The sequence below is a fragment of the Capra hircus genome, chromosome 5, assembly GCF_001704415.2.
Source record: "Capra hircus breed San Clemente chromosome 5, ASM170441v1, whole genome shotgun sequence".
Lineage (NCBI taxonomy): Eukaryota > Metazoa > Chordata > Mammalia > Artiodactyla > Bovidae > Capra > Capra hircus.
In genome coordinates, this window is record NC_030812.1 from 3,063,669 (window position 1) to 3,085,405 (window position 21,737).

Sequence of the window (21,737 nt, forward strand, 5' to 3'; positions counted from 1 at the left end):
GATCTAAACTTAAGACCAGAAACTATACAACTCCTAAAGGAGAACATAGGCATAACACTCTCCGACATAAATCATAGCAGGATCCTCTATAATCCACCTCCCAGAATTCTGGAAATAAAAGCCAAAATTAACAAATGGGATCTAATTAAAATTAAAAGCTTCTGCACAACAAAGGAAACTATAAGCAAGGTGAAAAGACAGCCTTCTGAATGGGAGAGAATAGTAGCAAATGAAGCAACTGACAAACAACTAATCTCAAAAATATACAAGCAACTTATGGAGCTCAATTCCAGAAAAATAAATGACCCAATCAAAAAATGGGCCAAAGAACTAAATAGTAATTTCTAATTTAAATTATATTAACCACTCTTCTTTGTAAGAGTTTTGATATTTTGTGTCGTACAAAGAAGTGCCCCCTTTCATTTAAGTTATTCCATTTATTATCAAAAAGTTGTTCATAGTTTTATTTTAATATCCATGACATCAGTAGTGATGAGTCCTCTGAGATTGGTAATATGTACATCTTTGCTTTTTTCTTGGTTTTCTAGAAGTTTGTCAGTTTTACTGATTTTTTTTTTTTTTTCAAAAGAACAAGCATTTTGTTAGATCAATTTTCTCAATTGTTTTCCTTTTCTCAACTCCATTGATTTCTGCTGAGGTTTTTATTTATTTTCCTCCGCTTGATTTAAGCATGTGCATCTCTCATTTTCCTAAGGAGAAAGTTTAGTATTGATTTTAGGTATTTCTTCTTTCCAAAAACATATATTATTTGATGTTATAAATCTCCCTTCTAAAGCACTGCACTAACTACATCTCACACATTATAGTGTTGCATTTTATTTTTATTTAGTTCAATATTTTAAATTTCTTTGGGGACTTTTTAATGTAATTTTCTTAGTCATTGCCCTTCATTGACTTCAAATAGCAGCATACTAGTTCATATATGATGCAGGGAGCCTTTAACATTATTTCCAATTCTTCATTTTCATTCCCTTGCTATTTCTGTCATTCATTTAACTTAAACATATGTCATCATCAACCAATGAATTTTTATTGCTATCTCTTTACACAGTATTATTTTACATCAATATTTAATTTACATTCATTTTCTTCCCTTTTCTAACGTCTTTAATTTTCTTTCTACAAATCCAAGCTTGTTTTTGTCTTTCCAAAGAACTTATTTTTACATTTCTCTACTAGTCACAAGATCTGTCAGTTTTATTTTCATTTTTCAAAGAGAAAGTCTTTATTTATCATTTAGTTTTTTTTAAATATAAATTTATTTTATTTTAATTGGAGGTTAATTACTTTACAATATAATATTTGTTTTGCCATACATTAACATGTTCCACCACAGGTATACACGTGTTCCCCATCCTGAATCCCCCTCCCTCCTCCCTCCCCATACCATCCCTCTGGGTCGTCCCAGCGCACCAGCCCCAAGCATCCAGTATCATGCATTGAAGCTGGGCTGGTGACTCGTTTCATATATGATATTATACATGTTTCAATGGCATTCTCCCAAATCATCCCACCCTCTCCTTCTCCCACAGAGTCCAAAACACTGTTCTATACATCGGTGTCTCTTTTGCTGTCTCACATAAATACATTTGAATCTGTTCTAATGAGGTGGATGAAACTGGAACCTATTATACAGAGTGAAGTAAGCCAGAAAGAAAAACACCAATACAGTATACTAACACATATATATGGAATTTAGAAAGATGGTATCATTTACTTTTCAAGGATGATTTGTTGTATATACAATTCTAAGTTTCTTCATTTTTTTCTTCCAGCATATTCAATATTTCACTCTCATCTCTGCTTGGGTGGTTTCTGACAAGAAGTCCATTCGTGCTCTTAGACTTTCTTGATTAGAGGAAAACTGTTTTTCCTCCAGTTTTAAGTTTGTTTCTTTTTTTAAAATTTGGTTTCCTGAAGTTTGATAAGATACACAGAGGATTTACTGTTTGTTTATTTTGTTTTATTGGAAGTGCCTTTTTTATGTTCCCTGATATGGTTTGGGGTCTGTCATTAATTTTAGAAAATTCTCTATTTAGCTACAAATATCGTATCCAGAACTTTCATCTTGTTTCTCTATCTTCTCATTCTAATTTTCCAATTATGCATATGTCATACTTTTAAAATAGTTGTATAGTTCTTGGATGTCGTGTCCATTTATTTATCTGTTTTTCATTCCTTCTGTTCATTTCAACTTAGGAAGTTTCTATTGCCTTATTTTCAAGAGATCTATCTATCCATCACCTATCTACCCATCTATCTACTTGTTTCTCATTGAAGTAAGAAACTGTTATTCTGACTAGAATAAAAGAGCTGTGTAGAATTGCCTGTGAATGCTCTTTGTGATTTATTATCAGAGGTCACTTAAGAACAGTTCCTCCCTCTCCAGAAGTGCTTGTCATTTAGCTTCATAACACAGCCTACTCCTACAGAACCCCATAATTTATTGCACTTAACTATCTGTCATACATAATGAGAAGAGAAGTTTTAATATATTTGATAACAATTCAACAAGTTGTCAAATTGTATTATCAGTTCCATTAAAATTCAATCACACACAATAAATGAGATGCTTGATTAATTTCACCATATGTTGACTGTAGTTTTACCTCCTCTAGAGAAAAAGATATATATATATATATATATACACACACACATGTTCATATGTATGTACATATATATATACATATACATACATGCATATACATATACTTATGTGTATATATATATATATATGCTTGTAGAAAGAGAAGATACATACACAAACAAGAAACCATACAAACACACACAAACAAAACATTGTATAGTTTATTTTATAATGTGTACAAACCTGTGTATCACGACTGATCAATTATGTATTGCATTGCTTGATGTGCCTGTATATGAGAAGAGGAAACAAGGGTCTTCGAATTCCTCTTCTGTACTTCTCTCTCCTGCTCTAAGCATCGGTCCATAAGTTTACAAAAAAGTAAGAAACAGCTGTAGATTTATTAATAGAATTTTAAATTTCCATTCTTTCACATTTACATTACTGATAAATTTAAAACATTTGCAATCAACTCTATAATTCTAATACAATACTTTATGTCTTGTCTATGGATCATTGTGGAAAAACTGGAAGCCCCAAAATACACATTATTTATAATGCTTTGAAAATGTGAACGTGATTCACTGCTAAAACAGGAATTCCATCTATAGAGTAGCAGAAAGCCTCTTCAACTATATATTCAACATATATATATATGTCAAATGAATTTATGTAAATGTAAACTTCTATGCAGAGTACATCATGAGAAATGCTGGACTGGAAGAAACACAAGCTGGAATCAAGATTGTCAGGAGAAATATCAATAACCTCAGATATGCAAATAACACCACCCTTATGGCTGAAAGTGAAGAGGAACTAAAAAGCCTCTTGATGAAAGTGAAAGTGGAGAGTGAAAAAGTTGGCTTAAAGCTCAACATTCAGAAAACAAAGATCATGGCATCCGGTCCCATCACTTCATGGGAAATAGATGGGGAAAGAGTGGAAACAGTGTCAGACTTTATTTGAGGGGCTCCAAAATCACTGCAGATGGTGACTGCAGCCATGAAATTAAAAGATGCTTACTCCTTGGAAGAAATGTTATGACCAACCTAGATAGCATATTCAAAAGCAGAGACATTACTTTGCCGACTAAGGTCCATCTAGTCAAGGCTCTGGTTTTTCCTGTGGTCATGTATGGATGTGAGAGTTGGACTGTGAAGAAGGCTGAGCGCCGAAGAATTGATGCTTTTGAACTGTGGTGTTGGAGAAGACTCTTGAGAGTCCGTTGGACTGCAAGGAGATCCAACCAGTCCATTCTGAAGGAGATCAGCCCTGGGATTTCTTTGGAAGGAATGGTGGTAAAGCTGAAGCTCCAGTACTTTGGCCACCTCATGCGAAGAGTTGACTCATTGGAAAAGACTCTGATACTGGGAGGGATTGGGAGCAGGAGGAGAAGGGGACGACAGAGGATGAGATGGCTGGATGGCATCACTGACTCGATGGGCATGAGTCTGAGTGAACTCCAGGAGTTGGTGATGGACAGGGAGGCCTGGTGTGCTGCGATTCATGGGGTGGCAAAGAGTCGGACACAACTGAGTGACTGAACTGAACTGAAGTAATTAATTAAGTACTTTTGCATGTATCTATCAAGTGCTCACTATATAACAGGTTATCTATCAGAAAATAAAAGCCATAAGCCACATTTACTGAAAATGTTACAATTATTTCATATCTTAATTTACTTCATATTCAAACAGTGCATTATTTTCTGGGTGTTTTATTCTGGCTTATCCAATTAAATTTCATTTTCATTGTGTTACACAAAACATATATGTTGTCACCATTTCCCTAAGAACTTTCAGCTTTTGATGGTACAGTTCATTGACTTTTCTAATGTCCTTTCATTTTTGGTGGAAGAAAGCTAAGCTCAACACTCAAATAAAAGCTGTATGTGTCCATACTCCACACAGTATACTCAAGAGTAGCAACCAGATTCTGGAAACCCAAGCTCAACTTCATTGGTATTGGGTGTAACTATACTGACTTATCTTTGGCATACTAGATTCTGAATGTCAAAAGTAACGGAGATGTGTGTAAGTGTGTTTGTATGTGTGTGTCTGAGACAGAGAGGAAAAAGAAGAAACAGAATGCAAATATTTTTAATAGGTCACTATTGGATTCAGGAAATATCTAGGTTTTGAAAAATTCTTTGGAAAGATGGCGAAATAAATTGTGATGTTAGTAACTGTATAAGCAATTTAACTTTTGTTTATAGTATACAGAAATGCAACAGATTTTTGTAAGTTAAATTTGTATCCCACAAATTTACTGAATTTATTAATTAGTTCCAGAATATTTTGGAGTCTTTAAGCTTTTCTATGTATAAGATCATGCCATCTACAAAGAGATGATTTTATTTCTTCCTTTCTGAATTGGATGAATCTTATTTCTTTGTTTGCCCAATTCTCCTCTGATTTTATAATTTTAAGTAATTTGCATTTACGATCATAGATTCTTTCTACTGCTTGATCAAATCTGTTATTGATATACTTCATTGTATTTTTCATTTCATTCATTGTATTCTTCAACTCCAGAATTTGTTTCATTCGTTTTATGATTTCTCTCTTTTCATTGAAATTCTCATTTTGTCCTTGTTTTGTTTCTCTGATTTATTTTCAGTACCTACTTGTGTTCTTTTGGAGCTTGCTGAGATTCCTTAAAATAATGGTTTTGAATTCTTTGTCAGGTTATAGGTCTCCATTACTTTAGACCCATTATTCGGAAATTATGTTCTCTTGGTGATGTCATATTTTCTTGATATTTCCTGGTCCTTGAAATCTTAGGTTGCTGTCTTCACAATTAAAGAAACAGTCATCTCTTCCAGTCTTACTGATTTTCCCTTGGGAGAAAAATTACCTTTACCTATCAGTCTAGCTAGAGATTGTGACCATCTCTTGGGCCTCTTCTATGGATTCACTCATCTCACAACACGAACATCCTCTGGGAGAATTCTTAATATTGTATGTTTTTTCTCAATTCCCCAAGGCCAGGCTAGGTTCAGAGGCTTTTGCTTTTGCTGGGGTAATGCCTTTAAATTCTAATTTTTTTGTGGCTTCACCGATCCCACAGAGTGGGCTGGCTTTCTGCATATATTCAGGAGCCATCTGCCAAGACTCAACATATCCACAGTGGCAGATCAGTCTTCCATGGGTGTGAGGTGGAATGGTGGGTAAAACACTCATAGCATTTAGGGTTTCTACACTATAATAGTGGGGTCCACAGGTAAGCAGTTTGTGGTTAAGCTCCCCGACTGGGTTCATGATGTGTTTAGTAGGATCCAGAGATGTTATCTAAGCCTGGTTCTCCTAGCCTCTTTCAGTTCACAGACATGCTATTCATGGCTTACCTCATTATTCTTTTTTGTGTGTGGGGGGGGCATTTATCTATTTATTTATTTTCACTGTGCTGGGTCTTCGTTGTTGTGCAGGATTTTCTCTAGTTGCTGTGAGCATGGGCTACTCTTCACTGCTTTTCACAAGGGTGGCTTGTCTTGTTGTGGAGCACGGGCTCTGTGACATGCTGGCTTCAGTAGCTCTGCTATGTAGGCTCAGCTGTTGTGGTTCCTGAGCTCAAGAGCACAGACTTAGTAATTGTGACACATGGGATTAGTTGTTCCCTGGCATGTGGGATCTTCATGGACCATTGTCTCATACATACTGCCTGATGGATTCTTTACTAGTGAACCACCAGGGAAGCCTCACTTCATTGTTTTTGTTGAGGAAAGAAAAACATGACCTCTTGAACAGAACCCCATGTATCTGGGATGCTGAGCTTTAACTGGCTGCTCTGTCACTTTCCTGCATGGGAGAAAGCACACTCTCGACACTGAATTGTGCTGTTCTGAAGGACGGATGACATGAGTAAAGGGAAACCGTTCTTCTGGCCCTTTTCAATGTGTCTATTCTCTGACTTTTTCACCCCATCAATGTGGTGGAACTTCTCTTCCAAACTCCCGGACTCCCACCGAGGTACTCTTGTTTGTGGGTGGTAGTGAAAATCAATGTTCTGAGGGGAAATGGCAGTAGAAAACTTATACTCTCCCATCTTGCTGATGGCACGTCTCCATCAAAACAACATTTTTTATCAATATTTAGTCTACTATACTTCTTGCAAGCATGAGCTTTGTCTAATTTATCTTTCTGTTACATAATAAGCAATGATATTTTCTTAGCAAATTGCATCATAGGTAGGCAATGATGATATAAATTGATGGGTAGATGCTCTGAGGTACTCTAGCACATGGGCTCTAATAATTTCTGCATAAAATTTTTGCAAGATATGGAGAAGAGCATCTTTCATCTCCACAAACATGGAGAGAAAACACCCATCTCCAGTGTTCTTGAGGTCTCTGAGTATAATTTCTAAACTATCTTATATATTTAAAAAGTTAAGCATAAATTTATTTTGATAAAAAAATCTGTCTGTTCTATGAAACAATTGGGGAATTCAGAAATTACTCAACTGAAAGAGACCATATTTTCACTTCCATATATACCTAGATAAATGTACAAGCTTCATAAAATAGGCCCCTGAGTCTCATTTTTCTTTATCTAGTTTATAAACTGAAATGAGATAATGCAAATGGGATTTTAAACATTTATAAAACTTATAAGTGACAGATCATACTTCAGTTCTGAAACAATTGTTACCAGACTTGCATTTTTGGGTCATTTATTCCACATGCCAGAAATTTTTACTTTAGTCAAATTACTTAGCACATTTTCTTAATTGTCAATGACATATTTTTTTTTCCAAAGGGAATATATATAATTTGTAACTATATCTTATGTGGCAGTATTTAGTTTTGTTTTCATCAATGCTATAGTTTAACTATAGTCCTCTTAAAAATTTTAAGGCATCTTAGATTCCAGAAAATATATTACACCATTCATTGTGTTCACAGATATTTATTCAGTATGTACTCAGATCTAGACTCTGTGTAGGCACTAGATATGTAACAGTTGATAAGACAAAAATTATATCTGTTCACTGTGGTGGAGAAAAGTATCATTGTCACCCAAACTAGAGACTTTTATATTTGAGTATTATATTTCTATATATCCTATTTAAAGAATCGATTCTGATTGTACTTATTCCACATGTTTTTATTTTAAATCTAGTTTACATATATTTTGAAAGATTGCATAGGAGCAATTGACTGCTATTTGCAGTTTAACGAATTGCCCTGAGATTCCAAGGTATCTTATTTTAGCGATACAACTTTCTCAGTTTTTACATTTTGACACATTCCACCATGTTCTTTACAACATAATTAGTTATAGTTCCAGAATGCCTGGCTCTTAAGCAACCTTCTATGCTTCCTTTCTCTTTTATGGTAAATTCCCCTTTAGATGTTCCTGGGCCAGATCATATCAATGTACCAGGTTATGTTCTAATGAAACTAGATCTCAACAGTGGTATAGTGAAATTCTTGTAACGTTTCCTCCCAGGGCACTCATTGAACCCTACACAGATTGGGCCACCTCATCCCAGTGATTCTAAAATTCTTCAATAATAAGGAAGAATAGAGGGCAGGTTTCCCCAATCCAGCTTCCTCCAGAAGAACGGAGGCTCCAATGCCAGTGCAATATCAAAATTAGTAAACTACTCTTGGGGCACAGGCCCTAACTCATAAAAATATTTATTGTTGTCTAGTCACTAAATCGTGTCCAACTCTTTGTGATGCCATGGACTGCTTGTAGTAGCCTGCCAGGCTCCTCTGACCATGGGATTTCAAGGCAAGACTAATGAAATGTGTTGCCATTTCCTACTCCAGGGGATATTCCTAACCCAGGGATCAAACATATATCTCCTCGAATTAGCGGGAGAATTCCTTACCATTAAGCCAGGGCAAATCTTCTGACTTAATGTCAGTCTAGTCTGCACTTCTTACATATGAATACCTAAAAGTTATCATTCAAATTATTATGTGCAGGATGATTATGCTACTAGAAATAAGAATATCTTTGAAAAGTTTAAATGTAAATTTTTCTCTCTAAAAGTAATTAAAAACAATAAATAGCTATTTTATGAACTCTGCCCTCAATAACAGCTGAAGTACATTTGTGTAATAGAAGGTGTTTTGTTTAGAAATAAAAGAACTAAGCTGCTCATATCATTTCAGGGAATGAGTTGTGAAGGGGATGCCACACTTGAGTACAGAAAATGAATAAAGCATAACCAGGAATAGTCAGGATTGGGAAATTGTTACAAACACCATGCAAGAACTTCTAATACCCATTGGAGCTGGCAAAGCTACAGAGTTCAGGGAGTGTGATTATTGAAAAATGATGCTAGACTTATTAAAAGGGTTCAGATCATGAAATTCCTTGGATTTAAAGATATGATTTTCATTTTTATTATGAAATAAATGAAAAATGGCAAATATCTTAAAGGTAGAAAAGAAATGATTGAATTTGATTTTTTAGAATCAAATTATTAGAATCAATTTTTTTAGAATCTAGCTCTATAGTACATGAGCAGACTAGATGCTATACAAGAATAAAGGCAATGAGATAAACTTAGGAGGATGTTTATATTGTTATGGTATATCTTCACATTAAATGTCTTTCTCAGGTTTTTCTATAGGGAATGACTCTGGAATTGTGATTGTTGGAAATGGTCTGACTTCCTAAACCAATGTGATAATCTGTGCCAAAAAAAAAAAAAAAATCTGATTAAAGCAGAGGAATGGAAAAAATTCCTTCCTTCTTCCTCAATGGCCATATTTTTATCAGACTTATATGCTGTGTGTATTGCCATGTTATAAGCTCACTGTGTAAAGTAAGCTTAAACAAAATACTTTTGTTAATAAGAAATACGCAAAAGAAGCTTAACATTCTTTGTATGCAAAGCAAAAGTATGATCACTGACTGGAAATTATTAAGGGACTGGGGAATAGACATCAAAACCTATCAAATGAGACAAATAGTTCTTAAACAGAGGTAGTAAAGATGATCAGATGAAATAAATATATCACTGCTATCTGATATACAAGATTTCCTAAGATCAACAACCCACTCCTTTGGAGAGTCAAAGTTATTTCATTTTAGTTTCATCATGTATTAATTACAATCAAGGTGAATTCTATATCTATCTATATTACCATATCTCTGTCCACCTTTCCTAAAAAGTGTTCTAATCTTCTGAGCCTGGCTCATGTAATTATACTAATAAATAAAACATTGAGGACACAGCCTCAACTCAGCACTTCATGAAGTTTGTCTATGTGGAAAGACAGGGGATTCCTGGTCAAAAACAGAACTATCATAGAGATAACTTAAGTGAAAGAGATAAGACTGATGAATTTGTAGGATATGGGTACCATATATTTGGGTACATGATGTTAAAATTTGTGATAGTCTAGAAATAGAAAATATAAAATTGAAAGATAGCCAAAATTTGGTCATTATTGAGCATATCAGGAGCTTTTTTTTTTTTTATCCTAACATTGCTAGAACCAGCTCTTTGTAACAATGTACTTATTATAATGGCAATCCACTTTAGTATTCTTGCCTGGAAAACCCCATGGACACAGGAGTCTGTTGGGTTACAGTCTATGGGGTTGTGAAAGAGTTGAATATGAATTAGCAACTAAATCACAAGAACAATAACTTATAAAATGAGGTAGAGTAAATATCTCTATACTCTTTCAACCCCAGAATCATGTGACTCTATATTATAGCTTAGGGAAAAATATATTTCAAGACTTCAGATATGCATTTTTATGTAAATATTTAGACAGGCTAAAAGCATGGACATAAAAAGGCATACATGCAATAAAGAAATATATTCCAAATGAATGACAGAGAAATGAAATAAGAATATAATAAGAATAATTATCAGGAAAGTACACAATGAAACATATGAAGATAAGATGATATTAGATGCAACTGGGATCTATACAGGGTCAGAAGCTACAGCATGTTTAGGGTATAATTATAAAATATCTGACTATTAGGACTGATGAAATCTATGAAGGAGATAATCATACTTTATTTTTAATTTTTATTTTTACTTTATTTTGCTTTACAATACTGTATTGGTTTTGCCATACATTGACATGAATCCGTGTACGTGAGTTCCCAATCCTGCACCCTCCTCCCACTTCTCACCCCATATCATCTCTCTGGATCATCCCCGTGCAGCAGACCCAAGCATCCTGTATCCTGTATCAAACATAGACTGGCGATTCATTTCTTACATGATAGTATACATGTTTCAGTGCCATTTTCCCAAATCATCCCACCCTCTCCCTCTCCCTCTGAGTCCAAAAGTCCGTTCTATATACCTGTGTCTTTTTTGCTGTCTCACATACAGGGTTATTATTACTATCTTTCTAAATTCCATATATATGTGTTAGTATATTGTATTGCTGTTTTTCTTTCTGGCTTACTTCACTCTGTATAATCGGATCCAGTTTCATCCATCTCATTAGAACTGATTCAAATGTATTCTTTTTAATGGCTGAGTAATACTCCATTGTGTATATGTACCACAGCTTTCTTATCCATTCATCTGCTGCTGGACATCTAGGTTCTTTCCATGTCCTGGCTGTAATAAACTACTGCCATGAACATTGGGGTACATGTGTCTCTTTCAATTCTGGTTTCCTTGGTGTGTATGCCCAGCAGTGGGATTGCTGGGTCATATGGCAATTCTATTTGTAATTTTTTAAGGAATCTCCACAGTGTTCTCCATAGTGGCTGTACTAATTTGCATTCGCACCAACAGTGTAAGAGGGTTCCCTTTTCTCCACACCCTTTCCAGCATTTATTGCTTGCAGATTTTTTGATCACAGCCATTCTAACTGGTGTGAAATGGTACCTCATCGTGGCCTTGATTTGCATTTCTCTGATAATGAGTAATGTTGAGCATCTTTTCATGTGTTTGTTAGCCATCCGTATGTCTTCTGTGGAGAAATGTCTATTTAGAGGACACTAATAGATGGAGAAATATACCATGTTCATGGATCAGAAGAATCAATATAGTGTAAATTAGTATACTACCCAAAGCAAACTACAGATTCAATGCAATCCTTATCAAGCTACCAGCGGCATTTTTCACAGAGCTAGAACAAATAATTTCAAGATTTGTATGGAATTGCAAAAAACCTCGAATTGCCAAAGCAATCTTGAGAAAGAAGAATGGAACTGGAGGAATCAACTTGCCTGACTTCAGGCTCTACTACAAAGCCACAGTCATCAAGACAGTATGATACTGGCACAAAGACAGAAATATAGATCAATAGAACAAAATAGAAAGCCCAGAGATAAATCCACACACATATGGACACCTTATCTTTGACAAAGGAAGCAAGAATATACAATCGAATAAAGACAATCTCTTTAACAAGTGGTGCTGGGAAAACTGGTCAACCACTTATAAAAGAATGAAACTAGATCACTTTCTAACACCACACATGAAAATAAACTCAAAATGGATTAAAGATCTAAATGTAAGATCAGAAACTATAAAACTCCTAGAGGAGAACATAGGCAAAACACTCTCAGACATAAATCACAGCAGGATCCTCTATGATCCACCTCCCAGAATTCTGGAAATAAAAGCAAAAATAAACAAATGGGATCTAATTAAAATGAAAAGCTTATGCACAGCAAAGGAAAATATAAGCAAGGTGAAAAGACAGCCTTCTGAATGGGAGAAAATAATAGCAAATGAAGCAACTGACAAACAACTAATCTCAAAAATATACAAGCAACTCATGCAACTCAATTCCAGAAAAATAAACGACCCAATCAAAAAATGGGCCAAAGAACTAAATAGACATTTCTCCAAAGAAGACATACGGATGGCTAACAAACACATGAGAAGATGCTCAACATCACTTATTATTAGAGAAATGCAAATCAAAACCACAATGAGGTACCATTTCACACCAGTCAGAATGGCTGTGATCCAAAAATCTGCAAGCAATAAATGCTGGAGAGGGTGTGGAGAAAAGGGAACCCTCCTACACTGTTGGTGGGAATGCAGACTAGTACAGCCACTATGGAGAACAGTGTGGAGATTCCTTTAAAAATTGCAAACAGAAATATCTTATGATCCAGCAATCCCATTGCTGGGCATACACACCGAGGAAACCAGAATTGAAAGAGACACATGTACCCCAATGTTCATGGCAGTACTGTTTATAACAGCCAAGACATGGAAAGAACCTAGATGCCCATCAGCAGATGAATGGATAAGAAAGCTGCAGTACATATGCACAATGGAGTATTACTCAGCCATTAAAAAGAATACATTTGAATCAGTTCTGTTGAGATGGATGAAACTGGAGCTGATTATACAGAGTGAAGTAAGCCAGAAAGAAAAACACCAATACAGTATACTAACACGTATATATGGAATTTAGAAAGATGGCAATGATGACACTGTATGCAAGACAGCAAAAAAGACATAGATGTGTATAGTGGACTTTAGGACTCAGAGGGAGAGGGTGAGGGTGGGATGATTTGGGAGAATGGCATTGAAACATGTATACTATCATGTAAGAATCGAATCGCCAGTCTATGTCTGATGCAGGATACAGCATGCTTGGGGCTGGTGCAGGGGGATGATCCAGAGGGATGTTGTGGGGAGGGAGGTGGGAGGGGGGTTCATGTTTGGGATCGCATGTACACTCGTGGTGGATTCATGTCAATGTATGGCAAAACCAATACAGTATTGTAAAGTAAAATAAAGTAAAAATTAAAAAAAAAAGAATTTGATAGTAGATATTTCAAAATGAGTTAAGTAATATATGAAAGACATAATATGGTATTTCTTCAAATTCATTTTGGAGGTGTTTATTTTCTAATGTCACACAAAAAAGGGATCTGTATTTTTTCAATCCTTATAGCATTTAGACATCTTTTTCTGATGCTGTTCATTATGCAGAAAATGAACCATGCATAGATTTGTGCCTAATTGACCATGAACAAATTAAAGAAACTACTTTAGGCCTCTCAAAAGCACTAGGGCTATTGTCTGAAATAGGCTACAGAGAATAAACGGTCCCCTGCCAAAGTCATTTTGACGCCTCTGAAGGAGTTTTGGGCTAGGCTGGGCCCAGAAATATTAACAAGTAAACTAAGATCAAGGATAAGACAAGACCTTGCCAAGCAAGACAGCAAAAGATGCAAAGACAAGACATGCCTTTTTTTTCTTTTTTTTTCTACACTACTGATCTGTTCTATGAGTTTACAAAGACAATGTTCTGTCATTCTTAAATATACTTAACAGAAAGAGAAATCCAAGAGTTTACTTACATATTTTCAGAAGTCTGGCGGAACATTGCATGATTATGAGAGACTTGAAGAGACCAATTTAAAGCCATACATGACTGTCATTAACAACAGAAAATGCATGATACTAATTAATTTTTAAACTTTGCTCCAAATATCAAGAGACTAAAAGATGAATGTTACTTACATGCCCTTTCCTTATGATAAATTTTTAAACTGCTCTTTTCATCTGCTATATCCACTATAATTGTACACATTATATTTGTATAGATTTAGCATACTATTAATAAAATGAATTTTATTAATTATGAATAACTATGGGTGTGATTAAGATCTAAGCTGAGTAGATTTAGTTTATTTCTGGCCTACTTACACTGAGTTGATAATATACTGTGCTACAATAAAAGTAATTTAAAATCTACTAATGAAGTCCTTGATCGAATGGCCTGTGTTTTTCAAGTCATTAGGGAGAAAGTTAACTAATTTGTTAGTGATTATTAAACCTACATGAATATGAGATACTAGTTAACCCCAAAGAAAATTATTTAGTGTTTGCCTTTCCTCATACACTGCTTATTTGTTTCAAATTTTGAATATAATCTTTCAAGTTTTCAATATAACTTATTTGTTGTTTTCTTTGTTTTCTTGTGATTATTATTTTCATTGTCAAAACAAGGAATTTTAGGCAATTTTCAAATAACTTTCACACATTATTTTACATCTTCCATACAACACCTACATGCAGTAGGTAGTGTGGGGCTTACTGTCTCATTTATTCTCTGATCATGAAAATGAGGCTTAATAAATCTGGTAAAAATCCCATCTACTAGCCTATCTAGTAGAACATTTAGAATCAATTAAAATTGTTTTCATTTTAAACCTTGAGCTTCTTTTTCACCACATTTATATATAGCGCTTATATATCCTGCCTTATTTCTAAAAGATATAAAGGATTTGGCTTTATTTTTACCTTTGTGAGATATTCATAGCTTCAGGATTTCAATAATATAGTCAGGGTAAAAATGTAAAAATCACAATTTAAGAAAAATTATTGTTTGCATTACTGTTTCTTTCACTTTTAAAATTCATTAGTCTCATCAAGACCATAAAAGCAAAATAGATATACAACAGATGTGTTGTTGTTTAGTTGTGTACAAAAGTTTCCAACTCTTTTGCAATGCCATGAACTGAAGCCTGCCAAGGTTCCTCTATCCATGGGATTTCCCAGGCAAGAATACTGGAGTGGGTTGCCATTTCCTTCTACAGGGGATCTTTCTGACCCAAGGATCAAACCCACATCTCCTGCATTGCAGGTGAAATCCCATACAATATGTGTAATATATAGTAATATATAGTATGTAAAGATCATAGTAAAGTTGTGTTTGAAAGACTTTGACTTCCTGAAGAAGGATATAGAACTGAAGTTTATCTGTGGCTGTTATATCCTTAAGTTTGGACATTGAATTGACCTTATATTTGAACTTATATATTGAGACTTCCCTTTTGGCTTAGATGGTAAAGCATCTGCCTGCAATATGGGAGACCCAGGTTCGATCCCTTGGTTGGGAAGATCTCCTGGAGAAGGAAATGGCAATCCACTCCAGCATTCCTGTCTGGAGAATCCCAGGGACAGAGGAGCTTGGTAGGCTGAAGTCCATGGGGTCCAAAGAGTCGGACACAACTGAGCTACTTTGCTTCACTTCACTTCTATATTTGAACATGGGTCTAATTTATTTGCTCTTTCATTTTCTATAAAATTGTTGACTTAAGAGTTCTTTACTCATACTGTGCATCAAAATAAGAATTTTAACAATTATTTCATTCTAAAAATAAGAAAAATAATATTATTTATAACATTCATGGTTACTGAACAGGCTATTTCATCTTTCAATCTGAAATTTCTAACCTTATGTATCAAATTTGTATCATTTTTCTGTTTAGACATATAATGCATAAGCATCATAAAAATTTAAAATAATATATCATGAAACATTTAGAGATGCACAGAAACAATAAATATTATTATAGTCTTTCCAAAAATAAGAATTAGTAATTAAGAGCTACTTTCAAATTGAAAATTAATATCAAATGTGCAATATTTTATATTCATATTTTATTCATTTTAAGTATGCTATATTATTAATACATATTTATAATTTACATGTGTCTATGCACTTGTAGCATTTGTATATGTATGAAGACATTTAAAAACTTAAATCATTATTTTAAATCTCTTCAACTTGACAAGGCTTTGTGAAAATCTTTCTGCTTTCACTTATTTTAAAATACTATGAAAAATAATCTTTAAAATACCAAAATATATATTAAAATGTTAAAATTGGATATAATAAGATTGAGAAAGCCATTCCTTAATGGCTAAACTTTAAATTGTCTCTTTCAGCATAGGAATGCCTCATTTCCTCCCTGGTTATCCTAAATCCTCATTGTTACCCTTTTATTTTGCCCTATGGGATATATGCTTCCCCCTCATTCAACATTTCCTAAATCTAGTTAGTCATCTTCTAATTCAGTCTTGATTCTGTTCCTTCCCTAATTGCTATTTTCAACAAAGTTTGACCATTGATATTTGACCATTAAATTAACCAAGTTTGAGTTAGGTGGACCCACACATATGTGGAGTTTTTCAAATGAATGAGTTTTTCAGATGAGTACTACTGTACTGCAAGATCTGTCATTTGTTGAATGTGATACAGGGGTGACTATGGGACTTGAGCATCCTGGGTTTTGGTATACACTTTCAGTCCTCTAACCAATCCCTCACAGATATGGAAGAACTGATCATTGTAAACACTTCAAAATCTTTTCAGGTCCTACCAGGTACTGCCTGAACTGGCCCCTAATTGCCTCTCCATTCTCTTAAGTGACATACCCATTTTCACCATTTTTTCAATTACATTTGCCAAACTCTTTTCCACCATAGGACATTTACATACATTGTTCTGGCTATATATAGCAACACCTCCACTGGGATTATCCTAACTACCAACAGCTCAAATAGTAGCTAAAACTTTCAAAAATCTTACACAATCTTCTCCAATCTATTAGTTAAAAGAAAATGTGATCACTATTGAATTATATTGCCCTAAAATTCATATGTTGGACTCCTAATATGTCATGTGATTTTATTGGATTTGACCTTTAAGGAGGTCCTAAACCTTAAGGATTAGTGTTAAAAGAGGTCATAAGGGTGGAGCCCTAATACCACAGAAATAATAATAAGAAAAAGTGATTTTGAAGTGTTTATAATTGTCAGTTCCTCCATATCTGTGAGGGCTTGGTACAGATTAGGACACAGAACTTTAGAGACTTTAGAACTTTAGGTAACTTACTCAAAAAGAAAAGGAATAGTTTAAAATAGAACTTAGACCGCTTGACTTTTCCTGGTAAAATCCTATTCATACACTAAGTGTCAGTTTAAATGACATCCTGAAAGAAAGTAGAGATGAGACAGGGACCTAATTATTTAGCCTTATGTTATACACCTAAATTGAATACTTATTTGCATCCATTATCTTTTTATGGCACCATTTCAGAATCTTATGAGAATAAGGATTTTGTGTCACCTCTTTACCTCTGTATCTCAGCTACTATCACAGTGGTCACCGTTTAATAAATCTCAATAAATATTTGCTGAATGAATCAATTCTTGGCACAATTTTCAAATATTTCATTGAAGTATATGCATAGATCTGGAATTGATGACAAATGCACTAGATAATTTCTAATCATACTACCAGAAATGACTACTTCTTATATGCTTTTTGAAAATATTTATAAAATCTTAGGTAAGTTGAGATATTTCAAAATAATATTTTTTATTAAACTCATTATAAATAAAATATATGATCATCATAGAAAATTGAGAGCCCATTCTGTAATAGAAATTAAATTAATTCTGTTAGGCATGAGTGATGAAAACCGGCCTAGCTGAAAAGGATGCAGGCTGATCTCTTAATCCCATCCCAAATATGCCAGGAAGAGCTCACAAAAATGCTTCAAAATAACCACAACTGCTGCTACTACTAAGTCACTTCAGTCCTGTCTGGCTCTGTGTGACCCTGAAGATGGCAGCCCACCAAGATCCTCCATCCCTGGGATTCTCCAGGCAAGAACACTGGAGTGGGTTGCCATTTCCTTCTCCAATGCATGAAAGTGAAAAGTGAAAGTGAAGTCACTCAGTCAACTCTTCATGACCCCATGGAAGACTCCTCTAAATCCTACACATGTGCCCTAGGCTCACAGTGGATACAAACTAACAACATGGGTTTCCTCAAGTAACCTTAGGCAGCTAAGAGTTCATTTAGTTCAGTTCAGTTCAGTTGCTCAGTCATGTCCGACTCTTTCCGACCCCATAAACTGCAGCACAACAGGCCTCCCTGTCCATCACCAACTCCTGGAGTTCACTCAGACTCACGTCCATCCAGTCGGTGATGTTATCCAGCCATCGCATCCTGTCATCCCCTTCTCCACCTGCCCCCAATCCCTCCCAGCATCAGAGTCTTTTCCAATGAGTCAACTCTTCGCATGAGATGGCCAAAGTACTGGAGTTTCAGCTTCAGCATCATTCCTTCCAAAAAACACCCAAGACTGATCTCCTTTAGAATGGACTAGTTGGATCTTCTTGCAGTGCAAGGTACTCTCAAGAGTCTTCTCCAACACCACAGTTCAAAAGCGTCAATTCTTCGGCGCTCAGCTTTCTTTACAGTCCAACTCTCACATCCATACATGACTACTGGAAAAACTATAGCCTTGATTAGACGGACATTTGTTGGCAATGTAAGGTCTCTGCTTTTGAATATGCTCTCTAGGTTGGTAATAACTTTCCTCCAAGGAGTAAGTGTCTTTTAATTTCATGGCTGCAATCACCATCTGCAGTGATTTTGGAGCCCCTCAAAATAAAGTTTGATACTATTTCCACTGTTTCCCCATCTATTTGCCATGAAATGATGGAACCAGATGCCATGAAGTGATGGAACCAGATGCCATGATCTTCTTTTTCTGAATGTTGAGCTTTAAGCCAACTTTTTCCCTCTCCTCTTTCACTTTCATCAAGAGGCTTTTTAGTTCCTCTTCACTTTCTGCCATAAAGGCGGTGTCATCTGCATTTCTGAGGTTATTAATATATGGGGTCATAAATGTTCTATGCATACATACTCCTGAATATAACTGACTGAATTATGGGAAGACATGCAATAAACCCTATTATGTAACTTGCAACTTTCCATTGGCTTTGAGAGTATGTTTATTTGCATTATTCTTCCTGATTAATGGAATGTACAAGCCCTATTTTTTACAGGACAGAACCAAGAGGAGATGGGAAGAATAAAAAGGGTAAGCCAAGAGGAATTGTCACAGCTTCTTTGAGGTCAGCCTGATCCCATGTTTCAAGAGTGTATGTTTAAAAAAAGTTCTTTCTGTTTGAGCTGTAACTTCTCTGTTGTTTTAAACCCTTTAGTTTCATTCCAAATCTTTGTTGTGATGAGAAAAGAACAAAAGGAGAGAAATAAACTGACCTGACAATACCATTGATTACCCTTTTTCTGTGTCATGAAAAGGTGTCACATAAAGTCTGAATTTTACCATGTTTCTACATGTATTGTCCTAGGTAAATCAAGGAATTAATTTAAAAGTTGGCTAGAATATGTACAAAGCCTAATGCCTAAGAAGTAAATGAAAACTTCATTTTCAGCTGGCAACTCCTGCAAAAATACATACTCACAAACACTCCCAGGAAAGCACATACATACACATATAGACATGCAATCAACCATAGTAAAGAAAAGATCATGAGCAAAGTCTACTAACCACATGAGGAAATGAACTTACTTGAGAGCTAGCAAATTCAATATGCAGAAAAATTAGTTCCCTAGACAGCACATATAAATAACTTTAGCGAGTATCCTCAGTTTCAACCATAGTCTCTAAATTTATTATTTTGTTCGCTTTTTATGAAGTACTTTCATTTTTATGTTTTAGTATGTTCTATAAGATCTTTTTAGAACTATTTCAAATTGCCAGTTTGCCAACTTGATGCTTTGCTACTTCTAAAGTGGTTTTAATTCTGCAATGCATTTTTAGTTCCCCACTATTTTGATTGAATTTCTCTTATAATTACCTGCTTCTGTTTGAGAGAAGACATTATTTTAAAGAAAAAAATTTGACATGGTCCCAAGCTGAGATTTCTGCACAGTTGTTTTGCACTGAAATGAACAGTGCAAGGCTTCTGCATAAAAAGGAGAAATGGTGAACTGCTTTCTTGTGATGTGTGAAGCATCATGGGTATTGACATCTCGTAGCCAGTACTTTCTCCACTTCAAGTTCAACTTTGTCAGGAGGAAGCGCTTAAATGCCAGCCTCTCTCTGTCCACTGCTCCTCAAATGCTGATCTCAGGAGCTGCTACAGTCATCAAGCTGCCTCCACGTGCTCCCTGCCCAGCTTGAGGAACCTATCAGTTCCCACTATGGAAGATCAAGCCCTGAGCCTTTGGAGTGGGAGCACTGACTTCAAGACCCTAGATTAGTAAAGAACTAACCCTAGGGAGTATCAAATAGTGAGAACTCACACAGAGGAAACCACTTGAATACAAGACCCAGCATCACCCAACCACCAGTAGCATCCTGTTCAGGACGCCTCATCTAAACAACAAACAAAACAAAAATACAAATGCAGTCATCAGGAGACAGGATCACCACCTCACTCAGCCTTGTCCATCAGAGGAAACACACACAAAAAAAAATTCAGAACAAATCTCACACTATACAAAGCTTACACAAACCACTGGACCAACCTTCAGCTCAGTTCAGTTGCTCGGTCATGTCCGACTCTGCGACCCCATGAATCGCAGCACGTCAGGCCTCCCTGTCCATCACCAACTCCTGGAGTCCACTCAGACTCACATCCATTGAGTCAGTGATGCCATCCAGCCATCTCATCCTCTGTCGTCGCCTGCTCCTCCTGCCCCCAATCCCTCCCAGCATCAGAGTCTTTTCCAATGAATCAACTCTTCACATGAGGTGGCCAAAGTACTGGAGCTTCAGCTTTAGCATCATTCCTTCCAAAGAAATCCCAGGGCTGATCTCCTTCAAAATGGACTATTTGGATCTCCTTGCAGTCCAAGGGACTCTCAAGGGTCTTCTCCAACACCACAGTTCAAACGCATCAATTCTTTGGCACTCAGCCTTCTTCATAGTCCAACTCTCACATCCATACATGACCACAGGAAAAAACATAACCTTGACTAGATGGACCTTAGTCAGCAAAGTAATGTCTCTGCCTTTGAATATACTATCTAGGTTGGTCATAACTTTTCTTCCAAGGAGTAAGCATCTTTTAATTTCATGGCTGCAGTCACCATCTGCAGTGATTTTGGAGCCCAAAATAATAAAGTCTGACACTGTTTCCACTGTTTCCCCATCTATTTCCCATGAAGTGTAGGGACCGGATGCCATGATCTTTGTTTTCTGAATGTTGAGCTTTAAGCCAACTTTTTCACTCTCCTCTTTCACTTTCATCAAGAGGCTTTTTAATTCCCCTTCACTTTCTGCCAGAAGGGTGGTGTCATCTGCATATCTGAGGTTATTGATATTTCTCCCAGCAATCTTGATTCCAGCTTGTGTTTCTTCTAGTCCAGTGTTTCTCATGACGTACTCTGCATGTAAGTTAAATAAGCAACCTTAGGAGGGCAGAAACCAAAAGGAAGAAACAATTCAATCTTGAAGACTTGGAAAAGGACACCTCAAACACAGTGTTAAAAAAAAAAAAAAAACACATTGAAAAGGCAGAGAAATACTACACAAATGAAGAAAAAAACTAGAAACATAGAAGTCCAAATAAATGAAGAGGAAATAGGCAAACTACCTGA